Below are 11,514 nucleotides of genomic sequence, written 5' to 3'. Positions count from 1 at the left end.
CCAGAGAGAAGGGCAGCAGGCATGGAGTAGGCGTGTTCCTGGGCCACCCTCTCAATGATTTCAGTTCCAGAAACAACATGAAACTGTGGTTATGGTTATGAAACTGTGGCTATGGTTGCATCTGCATTCAAATGTAATGCTGCTGACCCCAAACCTCCGGTTGGAGTGACAAAACTCACTACAAACCCAAGGCTGAAATTAGTATTTGTCGAGCGAAACTTCAGGTCACTTTGGGCGTGAAACCGCAATTTCATTCGTTCAGACGTACTGTAATTCCAACCTCTGCCCCATTTAACTCCGGTTTGGTATAACATGCAAACGGAGCCAGAGACAATTGGTCAGAGAGAGGAACTGCAGGCACATGATGTCAACAAGTGGAAACCTGTGGACAGAACCCACATAGGCAGAGAATCAGTTAATCCAGAGGAATCATTCACCTCCCACTTCCTCCTGTATAATTCCAGAGCTTGCTGTTGCTCCAGGATCTCCTAAGAAAGGCACGAGAGTCACTGCAATGTAGTGGATAGAGTTCTGAACTTGGTCAGCCTCGGTTCAAATATCCACTCCATCGCAAAGCTTACTGGGTAATCTTGGGCCAGTCACAATATCTCAGCCAAACCTCAGGGCTGTTATGAGATAAAAGTTGGGACACCATAAACCCTTCCTAGAGATCCTCAGAAGAAGGGCAGGATAAAGATAGTAGTGGTGGTGGTGATAATGGCCCACATTCCATGCAGCGAAATGTCAGCATTAGGGACCTGCTGGGGTGCTGCTCAACATGAAAGGCAGCCTCGGCTGTGTAGCGCGATGGGGCAGCTACGGAATGACTTGAGGAGGCTTCTGAGCAATTGTGCAGTGCTACTTTCCAGTGGAAGTAGCACTTCACAACTTTCCAGGAGCCAAGTCATTCTGCAGCCCCCCTGTCATGCTACACTGTTAGGGTTGCCATTCATGTTGTGAAGCATCCCAGCACGTCCCGGTACATTGAATGTTGGGTAATGAACATTCCGCTGCATGGAATGTTGGGTAATGAATGAATGAGTGAGGCAGCATTCTGCTGCTACTCAGACTTCTTCCAATCTCACCCAGCCACCCAGCTCTGCTTGCTTGGTTACTCTTTGTTGGCATACACAGCCCTGTCTTGCTGGATCATGGCAAAGATCATGCCACTGAATACCTGGCATAGGTGTGTTCATATATTTGGAAAGAAATAGGAGAGTAGAAAAACAGTGTTTCTGGGCTCCTGTACATAACATGACATAATAGACTTGGTCTAAATCATAATTTACCACAAAAAGACTGCAGGCAATCTCAGAGGGGGAACGCAAGATGCCGTAAGTGATGTTCTATCTTATTTTCATGATCCTTTTTATTTAAATGAACAAGTTATGTGAGAGACACAACAAAATGATGTTGCCATATGCATGCAACTGTAAGCATAAGAAGCTTGGTGCAGCCGGTAAGGCAGCAGCAGTGACCCTGAGAAGAATTGTACAAAGGAGCATTGCGTACCATGTTTTGATTAAAAGGAACTGCTTGACTGGAGTTTGAAGGCAACAAAATATATATCCTTTTAACCTCAATCACTCCCAAATCAGAAGTGTGTGCACAAAAATAAAAATAAAGAATGCCATTTGCCAATTTATTTCTGCATTTTATGCCTGTGCCCACTATATTATTTTCAGAGTCTCTTTGTATGTTAAAGCACTTCAAAGATTATGGGGAGAGTCAAGCATGGTGCCTGTTTTATAGTTAAATAAATGGTAGCTGATGTGGTGGAGCAATAAAATCATGACCTGCCTTTGTGAGTTAACTTTTTACCTTGTACAAGTGCTTTCAAAACTAGCCCTGAATTCAGTAACTCAAAATATTTATACTGTGCTACGTGTGAAGGGTCAGTGCATGTGCATCTTCAAGGCATCAATTACATCCTTTGCTTCACAAATTCTCAGACTAATATTCTCTAGATCTAAGGGAAAGAAAGGACATAGAAAATATTCTAGTAGCAGAAATGGAAATAAAGGTTAGAGTACAGATATGGTAAAAGGATTTGGGTGGTCAGCAGCAGTCAGCACAAGAGGGCTGAATGAAAAATTCACCCAGGAGTGGGGAACTGGCCCCATTGTTAGTATAGGTCAGTGTGGCATTCAGAGGCGTATCTATGGAAAATAGCGCCTATGGCAAGCACTGAAATTGCACTATCTGAGCACAAAAGCAACGTGCCTCAGAATAATTTGGCTTTATTGGTGGGACAGGAGGGTTAAGTGCCTGTTTCCATAATTTGCAAATGGGTGGGTCACCTCAAATAGAAGGGGAAAACATTAATTCCATCTTAGCTTGAACTTGTACCCATTGTTCCCATTATGCCAGAAGGTTTCAGGAAGTCTTTAGAGAGATTTGTATTAGGAACATTGTCCCTCTTTAAAAGTTTTCCAAAAAGGCAGATCTATTCAAATGACTTAGTTGTCAGCTTAAACTTTAAGGGTGGGAAAATAACATGATCCTCTAAGAGAAAATTATTCAGGATTCTAGAAGATGCAAGAAGAGAAATGAAGAAGAGATGCTTTCAGGCAGCAAGCCTGCCTGAAATGACACCCAAGAGCTTGCTTAGGCTCTTCAGAGCTTGAGGCCATGCCCCCTTTAACATCACATGCAAAGGGGGCGTGGCCTCAAGCTCCGAAGAATCTGAGCAAGCTCTTTGGCCTCATTTCAGGCAGAGCTTCTTGCCTGAAAACATCTATTCTTCTTTTCTCTCCCTCTCTGGAGAGAGAGAAAGGGGAATAGATGCTTTCAGGCAGTAAACACTGCCTGAAATAAGGCAAGTGCTTGCTGGGTGGGGGGGGGTGCCTCTCTGGACTGCAGTTGGGGGCTGGGCATGGCAGGCACTTTGCGCCCCCCTGCAATGGTGCCCAGGGCACATGCCCTGCCTGCCCTGCCCTCATTACGCCCCTGGTGGCATTAGTGATGAGGGTTAATTCTCAGCTAGGATATTCAAAGTGCAAATGCCCCCAATTTGAATAACTCAACTCATTTTAATACAGACCGCCTTCAAGTTTGGATCGAGCTTGACATCAATCATCCATATTCCCCTGACACTAGCTAGCTGGCCTTGCTGTTCCCCTTTCCCATACAAAAAACTTTTGAGAGAAGAAATTGACTGTGGTATGAAAGGTTCACTAGAAGCAGGAAAAGTCAAGCTGGCCTCTGTAATGTTTCCTGCCAGGAGTCAAGGGGATGTGTACGTTTTCCTGTTTCCCAAACTGAACCAGAAGCATAGTTAAAAAATAATAATCTTATGTTCCCCATCCATCATAACCTGCCAGGGACTCAGCATGGAATTGTAGTTTTCTCTATCTCTTGATTCCATCTGGGAGGCAAAGAAAATGGCAAATCCCAATCTCATTGGAAGGAAATGAAACTCTAAGGCAAGTCATTTCCAGTTCACAGTAGACTCAGCCCCTCTTGAATTGACTAAGCTATCCCAGTGGTTGCTGGTTACCCCCTTCTTTTGCAAGGTTATGCTTTTGTAGAGCAGTTGATTAGGGGAGGGATGTGTTAACATACATTTTTTAAAGATTTCCTTGCAAATGCTAAAGAAAAAAACCTCTGCTTTCCCCCCTCAAAGGATTTGAAAGGAATGCTTGAAAAAGATCATTGATTTTTGAGCTGAGCTGAGGGGTGTTTCCCCATCACTTTGTATCACTTATACCATGCACTCCAATGCAGCACAATCTGTCCCTGCCTCTGCTGCCTCAATGCAAGGCTCTTCAGTAACAGTGAATCCACACATTCCCATATACCGCACATCCCACCACTGGTCTGAACACAGGAAGTCAATATTCAGCTATTGCATTGGCCCCCGGATTATCTACATAAGGTATATCTGTGTAAGCTTTTCTCTTGTTGACTCTGCCATACCTCTTCTTTCCCCCTCTTATTTTTGATTCTATACACTACTACTGTTGTATTCTATAGTCACTTTTCATTTTACAAAGTGCTTTGCATTTCTTGACTCAACCATTTTATAAGGTCATTTGGGCTGAGACATAGAACTTATCAAAGGCCACCAGGGGAGCTTCACAGCTAAGCAGGGATTTCAACTTAGGGGCTGGTCATCGCTTTCTGTGCTATACCACAGGATCCTCTCAGACACATTTACCTAAAAAAATACCCTGTTATTACAGGCCAAAAGCCTGCCAAAAGTGATGGGTGGAATGACAGTTGGTTTTATGTGTCATTTCCCCCCACTTCACTTACATTAGTCTCCTGTCCCTCCTCCTTACCTCCTTTATTTCTTTCTCTTTCTTTGTTGCTGGAGAAGTACTCTCCTCCTCCTCCGCTGCACTTGTTTTTCTGGTGCTTCATCTCTCCATTCTTCTTTTTTTCCTTCTGCTCCTTCTTTCCCAGCCTGTCTTTCTTCCCAGCATTCCATTTGACTGTTGGTGATGGTTTTGTCTGTCAAGGTTTGGGGGGTTGCTCCATTGTGGGCAGCTAGCTGTATTTTTAACTGCAGTTTGAAGTGCTTCTGATGAAGTTTCTTAGATGGCTAGCAGTTGTCATTGGTATACATAAGCCTTGTGAAAAGGAAAGCAGGTGGCGACACGAAACACAGAAAAGTAGTACACTGCTACCTGCTTGCTTTTCCACAGACCCGGCCCTTCATAAAACAATGGCACTTATTTTAAGTGTGATTAAAGATAATGAAGCTTCTGAGGAGGCTGTTTTATAGGGGGTGGGTGGGGTTGAAATGTATATCAGGTCTTCATTGTCTAAACCTTTAAATGTCATGGAAGGTGAAGGGAAGTATGGGATTAGGAGCATGTGTGACCAGTCCACAGCACACCCTTGGAAATGCAAATATGTTTAATTATAATTAAGTTTGTGTGTGTGTGCGCGCACACACACAAACTTTATATCATTTTCTTTATATCAAGAAAATGATATAAAGAAAAGTTCTCAAAGCAGTTTATTTAGCTAAAGAAGATAAGATTGCTCCCTGTACCAAAACGTTTCACAATGTAAAAAGAAACAAAATTGAGACACGAGCAAAAACCACAGGAAGGATGGGCACTATGCCAGGCTGAATAGAGATTCTTGGAATCTCTCCCTACTAACTATAAGATGGGCACAATTTTAAAAAGATACATTTTTGCCCAGTCAGCAGAAATAACTATGAACATCGTACTAGGAAAATCTTACTGGAATTTGGGTTATTTCACCAACAATCTTATTTAAAGAAAAGAAGCAGAAATTGACTGCAATTAAGAAAATTCCTATTCACTTGCCCATGGGCTTCCTTATGTGCACTTCTTAAATGTGTAATTTTTAAAAAAGACACTAGGGTCCTCATTATCCACCCACTCCACCAATGTGCTCTTCACATTTCAAAGTGCCTTGTCATACAGTGCTAGTCGGTGATGTTCAAAGCAGAGGTCAAAAGACCCAATAAGTATTCAAAACAAAACATGCAGTCTTCTAAATTCCAGCTAATATATTTTAGATAGATATGCTTGACTCCTGTGAAATACTAATACCTGATACAGCAGTAAATCATGCAGGGATCTGAATGTCTTTCTATTTTATTACCTTATTACCTTAACAAGGCAATATCTGACCACTTTTCACAACGTGTTAGTGGAGATTACACACACACATAGAAAAGACCTCTGTGATATTACATTGCCTTTCGTGTTCCAATACCAATGGTTATACAGGTGAAACTCGGAAAATTAGAATATCGTGCAAAAGTCCATTAATTTCAGTAATGCAAATTAAAAGGTGAAACTGATATATGAGACAGACGCATTACATGCAAAGCGAGATAAGTCAAGCCTTAATTTGTTATAATTGTGATGATCATGGCGTACAGCTCATGAAAACCCCAAATCCACAATCTCAGAAAATTAGAATATTACATGGAACCAAGAAGACAAGGATTGAAGAATAGAACAACATCGGACCTCTGAAAAGTATACAGTGTACTGTGCTTGATTGGCCAGCAAACTCGCCTGACCTGACCCCATAGAGAATCTATGGGGCATTGCCAAGAGAAGGATGAGAGACATGAGACCAAACAATGCAGAATTGCTGAAGGCCGCTAATGAAGCATCCTGGTCTTCCATAATACCTCATCAGTGCCACAGGCTGATAGCATCCATGCCACGCCGCATTGAGGCAGTAATTGCTGCAAAAGGGGCCCAAACCAAGTACTGAATACATATGCATGCTTATACTTTTCAGAGGTCCGATATTGTTCTATTCTTCAATCCTTGTCTTCTTGGTTCCATGTAATATTCTAATTTTCTGAGATTGTGGATTTGGGGTTTTCATGAGCTGTACGCCATGATCATCACAATTATAACAAATTAAGGCTTGACTCATCTCGCTTTGCATGTAATGCATCTGTCTCATATATTAGTTTCACCTTTTAATTTGCATTACTGAAATTAATGGACTTTTGCACGATATTCTAATTTTCCGACTTTCACCTGTATAACAAATCTAACTGGGAAGCCTTTTAAATTAAGATGCCAAGTCTGTATAGTGATGTGGATTCAGAAAAGCAATTCAGGGGCTCAGTAACCCACATTCCTAATCATAATACAACTCTACTTCATGTGTTTAACTAATGCCTTTTAAATGTCAGTTTATTCATGTCATAATTCTTCTTCTAATTCTGCCTAATATTTGGAAGACCTCCTCATGAGATTCTATAAAATTACCGAATTGGCATGTGGCACAGCAGTTATTAGTTTCTTTCTTATACAGTATCTGCTGCATGCTTTACATAAACACAGCTTTTGGAAGTGATGCATTTCTTTTATCAGGTAGGACTGCACTATGTGTAAGACAATTATTGTGAAATAAGAAAACTCTCACTTTCAATTTCCTGCTGTTCAGTTCAAACACTAAACACCATTGGGTGTGTTTCTATGTTTTAAAAAATAACATTTAATAATCTACAGCCATCTTTTACATGCTATAGCAAAGGAATTGGTGTGGTTTGATTTGTTAAGGTTTTTTTCAGCAAGTGACTCACAAAAAAAGAAGTCCCAGCAGCCCAGTTGCTTATATTTAATTCAAATTAAACCTTAAACAATGAACAGATACATGTATAAAACTAATGAATCAAAATCCTGTTTACCAATTAGGTCAATCCAATTAAAATGTAAGCTGATAATTATATAAACCTCCAAGATGAAAAAGGAAGAAAGCACACTGAGTGAGAGCCTACAATATGAATTGGGAAATACATTTATTGGGAAACAAGCTATTGTAATGTGTAAAGGTGATTAGAGAGCTTGGAACTAGGTACAGCCCCAATATTACTACATTGACTTCCTTGATAATATAGCAAGATGCAGTTTCCATCCATTATTTTAAATTGCTGCCAATATAGGAACCATCCAAATAGAGGGAGAATTTTGTTGCAGAACATGTTTACAGCTGTTTGTCACTATTGTGCATGCTTCTTTTCAAAGAAAATGCAGTGAGGACATTCACACAACCAAAATCTGTGTTCTACCTGGATTTTGGAGCTGTGTGTACTCCCAATTTTCGGTTGTGTGGAAGCAAAGAGGAAAACCTGGGTAGAAGTGGTTGTGTGGAAGCAAGGTAGGAGGAAAACCTGGGTAGCTTTTTCTCCTACCTTGCTTGCACACAATCACTTCTATCCAGGTTTTCCTCCTACCTTGCTTCCACACAACTGAAAACTGGGAGTACACACAGATCCCAAACTCGAGTAGAACACAGTTTTTGATAGTGTGAATGACCTCTTTATTTCAAGAAATTGTGATTCTTTGCTAGTTAAACCTGATCTAGACATTGCGCTTCCCCCAAAACAAGTTATGCATCATGGGATATCTTCCACAGAGGGGGGAAACCCTTAGAATGTCTTGCTCAATCAACTTTGAAGGCATTAACAATGTATCTTTAAGAACAAAGAACACACATGGCAATGATCCACCTCAGTTACCACATCTGCTCATATTTCTGTGGCAAGTGCAGTGGACAGAAAGGGTTAGTATGTCTTTTTGTTAACCTGTTCATTCAAAACGCAGTTTGGAGGACTTGGGAGAAGCTCCCATCTCCGCTAACCAGAATAGATTTTTTGAGAGATTCATGCTATAAGAAGCAGATTTCCCAGAATGTTGGTCAGTGCTGAATATGTTTGAACAACCTATTTTCATGGTTCTCCTTAAGCATTTCATCAGCCTCCTACCAATGAGTTGATAAACTGGCATGGGTTATTTCATGGCCCATCAGAAGCAGAATTATTGCATAGAAATGCTTTAATGGTAGTTCAGAACCTAGATTACGAGGGTAGAACAAGGATATGAGCAGGGTCCACTGAATGTTGAATGTAGGGCCTTTCTGTCTTCCCTCTTTATTTCCCTATAGCTAATTGTTTCTAATCCTAGACTACACAGACATTAATTCCTTTTTTCTGATGGGCTTTTAGGAGAAAGATCCATTAATCCCTGTTAAATTATTTCAAATGATTAGATTTCTATTCACCAGTTTCTCAGGCTTCTCAGACATACTTATAAGGCATGTCCAGACAGCAATGTCAAGGGGGATACTCAGTCCACATTAATTCCCCACAGACCACACACAGAACTTACTCCATCAGCCATGGCCCCCCTACTAAAATAGAAATAAAACAGCCACACTGAATGAAACTAGAAGTATAACAATGATGTAAAAGCCAGAATGTTAATTAAATGGCCAGCTAAAGCTTAGTTAAAGATTTGAATGAATATGATACACTTGGTCAGAGTGCCTCTGAATAACAGCAAGAGAGAGATCATGCCTTCATCTCCTGCTTGTGGGCTTCTCAAAGGCATCTGTTGGGCCACTGTGTGAAACAGCATGCTGGACTAGATAGGCCTTGGGCCTAATCCAGCACGGCTGTTCTTATGTTATGTTCTTATGTCCAGTACCTAAAAGGTAATGCTGAAAATGCCAGCTGACCTTCTTTAGAGAAGATTTCCAAAGCTGGGGTGCCACAGCAGAGAAGACGTTCTAAGATCATTCACACAATCAAAAGCAGCATTCTACCCATGTTTGGGAGCTGTGTGTGCTCCCAATTTTTGGTTGTGTGGAAGCAAGGTAGGAAAAAAACATGAGTAGAAGTGATTGCGTGAAAGAAAAGTGGGCGTAAAAGCTACCCAGGTTTTCCTCCTACCTTGCTTCCATGCAATCACTTCTACTTAGGTTTCCCTCTTACCTTGCTTCCACACAATCAAAAATTGGGAGCACACACCACTCCCAAACCTGTGTAGAACACTGCTTTGGATTGAGGCTATTTTCACAGATGGAGTGTGTGCTCCACTAACCCCATTTTTGAGGGTCGTGTGTCACTGTGGCATGGCTCCACAGCACGGGGACTCACAAGTACCTGAGCCTTTTGGAAGGGCAGTATAAAATTTTTAACAATAAATAAATAAATAAATAAATAAATAAATAGACCCCCCCCCCCGTCGGGGAGGCTACAACAAGCCTCCCGGCATTGGGGGGGGGGCTCCCCAGAATGTCCCATACATTTGCACAGGGCATTCTGGGACTTCCAGGGGCCAAGAGGCCCTCAATCCCCACCACCCCAACTGGCTCCGTGATGGAGCCAGTAATCATGTGGGCGGCCAATGTGGCTGCCCAGGGCGAGCTACCTGCTCGTGTGTGGAGAGAGTGGGTCAAGCCTGCTCTCCCCGCAAACCCTCTGCAGACTCTCCACATTGCTCTTGTGGGGAGCCTCACTGTGTGAATCACCTCTCTTTCTAGTAACAGCCACCTAACTTCTGATGGTAAGGATCTGGAGAAGGATCTGGAGAGGAGAGCTGGTCTGGAGAGGAGAGCTGGTCTTGTGGTAGCAAGCATGACTTGTCCCCATAGCTAAGCAGGGTCTGTCCTGGTTGCATATGAATGGGAGACTTGATGTGTGAGCACTGCAAGATATTCCCCTCAGGGGATGAAGCCGCTCTGGGAAGAGCAGAAGGTTTCAAGTTCCCTCTCTGGCTTCTCCAAGATAGGGCTGAGAGGGATTCCTGCCTGCAACCTTGGAGAAGCCGCTGCCAGTCTGTAAAGACGATACTGAGCTAGATAGACCAATGGTCTGACTCAGTATATGGCAGTTTCCTGTGTACCTATGTTTTAAATTGTAGACCTTAAATGGCAGGCAGTTTGGTATGGAAGAAGGTTGCCCTTTAAGTATCCTAGTCCCAACACTCAAACAACATAGGACTTTCAAGGGAAGAATCAGCACCTTAAATTGTGTCTGGAGACAAATCTGGAGCTAGTACCACTCTTTTTTAGAACTGGAAAGATATGATGACTCAGACATGTTCCAGTCAACAGTCTGGCCACCATGTTTTCAACCAGCTGAAGTTTTGCAAGAGCAGTCCCACAAACTCCCGCATTGCAGTTCTCAAGCAAAATGTTCCAGGTTTCTATTTGGCTCGCATGTGATAAACATAAGGATACAGCAAGTTACTACCTGGACATGCGTCAAGTTATACAGGGGTGGGCAGAGAGGGCAGAGTATTCAGTGATGAAAAACACAGGTTCAAATCTTGCTCAACTGTGAAACCCATTGTGTGGCCTTCAGCAAGTTATTAGCTCTCAGAGTTGCTGTGAGGATTTATTAAATAAAAACTGTAAAGCGTATTTGTAAGCTGCATATGGCTGAATGTTTTTTATTTCCACACTCCAGTGTTCTTGGCAGTGCAGCAGTAGTGACATTTTCAATTAGCATGATATTTTAGAGCTGCCAGGACTGAAACGTTGGGGTGGGGGGATTGACAGCACACAATGTCGCTTTGAGATGTAACAAATAAACACAGCTTTCTTGTTTTGTATCTACAAGCCTATTGACAATCATTTTGCTGCCCCAGAATGTCAGCCTTAAGTAGACTTTCAGAATTTTAATATAAAGAATACAGGGGAAATTCTGCTCCACAGCTGCAGCCATGGAAATCCAAGGCCTACTACAGACACTGGAATTGCTTTGGATTTAATCCAGAATGACTTACTACTGGGTTTGACCTGAAGATTCCTGCTGCCTTTACACAATAATTGGGAGATTTATTTTGTGGGGCATGCCCTGTATACATAACACACTGTGTCATACTTGTTGATCTACTTACAGATGGAGTAAGAGCTTTATGTTTGACAGAGCTGAAAACTCTAGAGCAAAAATAGATTGTAGGAAATTCCTCAGTGAGCTGCACTATCAAATAATTTCAGCAAGCAAAAGTAGAGGAATAATTCCTCCACCCTCACTAAGCTGGACTGGGTGAAATGGAGGGAATATATTGAATTCATTCTGTTGTAAAGCTCCTAAATAGATAACCAATATAAATAGGGAGGTTTGATCATGGAACTTTAACATTTAATATTTTTCTGTTTAGAAGAACCAACACTGCCATTGTTAAAGCTGCAGCATCATTGAAGATACCGATTTTGATTAGGAAGTAGGAGATGAAAACCAGGATCATGTTCTCTGGGTATTCACAAAAC

This window comes from Hemicordylus capensis, chromosome 6 (genome assembly GCF_027244095.1).
Source record: "Hemicordylus capensis ecotype Gifberg chromosome 6, rHemCap1.1.pri, whole genome shotgun sequence".
In the NCBI taxonomy this organism is placed as follows: domain Eukaryota; kingdom Metazoa; phylum Chordata; class Lepidosauria; order Squamata; family Cordylidae; genus Hemicordylus; species Hemicordylus capensis.
This window is presented reverse-complemented; position numbering follows the sequence as displayed.